Here is a 2,138-nt window from a genome sequence, read left to right on the forward strand (position 1 = left end):
CAAGGCAAAATACTGTTTTATCAGATTGGATGAACTTTATTGACCTCTCACTTGGAAAATGTCCATTTTCCAGCAGCTGGATCCAAATAAAGCCAAGTAGGAAACAAGAAAAGAAATACAAAAGTACAATAAGGATAAAAATGAACATAAAATAAAGAATATGTTCTCCTCTCACATGTACAGATGAAGACTGATGAGTCTACATGTAGATATGTACAGGTGTGACATGATGAATCTACATGTGGATATTTCCTTTCCTGATCAGATCCTCCCTCCTCCACTGTAGAATAATCAGGTTGTCTGATCACCTGGTGCTTCCAGTCCTTCACTGATTTGTTCCCAGGATATATTTTTCCAACCCAAACACGTCTCCGCTCCCTTCACAGTCTGTGTTTGACTTGATGGCTCCAGTTAATTACACACTTTAGGATTGTATCTCATCGGGAGCTGAAGCGTTGGAATGATTCTGTAAAATGTTCCAGAGGATAATGTTCAGAAATGCTCCCATTTAACTAAAACGCACCAGAAACTGTTCCTTCAGGAAGACGTTTCCGGTTTCTCCCTCGTTGCCCTGACAACAGTGATGTCACGACTCTTCCTTTTCTCCAATTCAGTTTCACTTTTACCGTTTTCGTGTCACAGCTTGTTTTCTCCGTCTGAAGGTGAGTAAATGACGCTTGAACCTCTTTTGTAGCCGCTGTTAGTTTAGTTCCAGCAGCAGAAATGTGGCTCCACAGCTCCGCTAACATTCAGCTCCAGCTCTGACTGGACTCATGCGGCAGCAGCTCCGTGTCGCTCCGTCCTGGAGCCAAAAGTTGTCCGTCAGCGGCTGAAACCTCAGAGAGTCAGAGTGAAGCAGCCCGACAGGCCTGCAGCTCCACACGGTGAAGGAAACGTGTTTTCTACGTGTTAACTTTATTAAACCTGGTGGACAGTTTAAAGTGTTCATGCTGTTTGAAACCCACTTTCTCATCAGTGAGACCAGCGGCTTCAACAGTTCAGCAACTTGGAGCTTCACGGACCCAAACGGTTCTGTTGTCCGACCGGCAGAGAGCGAAGACGAACCCGGCAGCAGAACCCTGAACACGGTCAGTTTAAGAGAACTTCTACACTTTATTGTTGAAATATTAGCAGCTTGAGGTTGGTTGTATTTAACTGTAAAATATTTTAGTTAATATCTGACGTTTCATGACCAGCTAACATTAGCCAGCTAACGGACATTAGCTAACTAACGACAGCATGCTAACTAACAAACGTAGGCTAATAAAATAAAATAAAACACTGCATATTTAACTTTTGCTGGGTTAAAATAACTTGAAGAATAACATCAACTTTACTAAATGTTTGCTAACTTCATCACAACATGATTTTTTCTATTTGTTACATCAAAGCTAACGTTAGCTGATTTGCTAAATAACTACTAGAATCTTCGCCCCAAAACATCAAAGAGACGCTTAATACACAATTTGTGTCCCAAAATTACAGCTTACCTTTTGTTAAAATATGTTTTTACGTACTTTGCTCTACGACTTCAAATCTGTATGGCCACAAAATGAAATTACCACAATAATAAAAACCTATTGTGATGAAAACATACACAATGACACAAGTGCTCAATGAATCCACTCTGAGAAACACAGCGAGTGTATTTGACTGTTTACAAAAGTCTGACTAATTACAGACCCTTCACAATTATTAATTAGGCTAATTTATTCAACTTATTTGAATATTAAGATTCAGAAACTACAACATTAATTTTACTAATTTACCTGACATATAAATATTCAGAGAACTCTGAGGATTCAGATAAAAACTCAGGATGAGGGGCAGGTGAGTGAATACAACAACTAACGAGTGGTTTTGTGTTTCTGTGTGAGAGACTAAAAGTGACGCCTTGAAACAAGTTTCAGGTTAATTATTAAGCTGATTGTTGACTCTGACTGTACTTGTAGGGAAATAAAAGTTATATGACTGGGAGGCTTGATTCATTTAGACCGACATGTTCTTCAGGCTGCAACCAGGTTTCAGTGAGACAATCAATCTGCTGTTTCCGTGTCTGATATGAGAATGATAAAGAGCTGATCTTTGAGCTGTGCAGGTTCAGACTGGTTTGTGCTTTGAGGTGTTTGGGTTCCTGC

General features: G+C 39.9%; 1 long non-coding RNA gene across 1 annotated transcript; it reads left to right on the forward strand.

The window, feature by feature from the left end:
• Window positions 1-601: 601 nt before the first annotated feature.
• On the forward strand, window positions 602-1,279 carry LOC103376382 (uncharacterized). The gene is made up of 2 exons (XR_521313.1): window positions 602-662; window positions 977-1,279. It is a non-coding gene; the product is annotated as an uncharacterized LOC103376382 (long non-coding RNA).
• Window positions 1,280-2,138: the final 859 nt, after the last annotated feature.

Source organism: Stegastes partitus, unplaced genomic scaffold, assembly GCF_000690725.1.
Source record: "Stegastes partitus isolate 25-593 unplaced genomic scaffold, Stegastes_partitus-1.0.2 Scaffold4170, whole genome shotgun sequence".
NCBI lineage: Eukaryota > Metazoa > Chordata > Actinopteri > Pomacentridae > Stegastes > Stegastes partitus.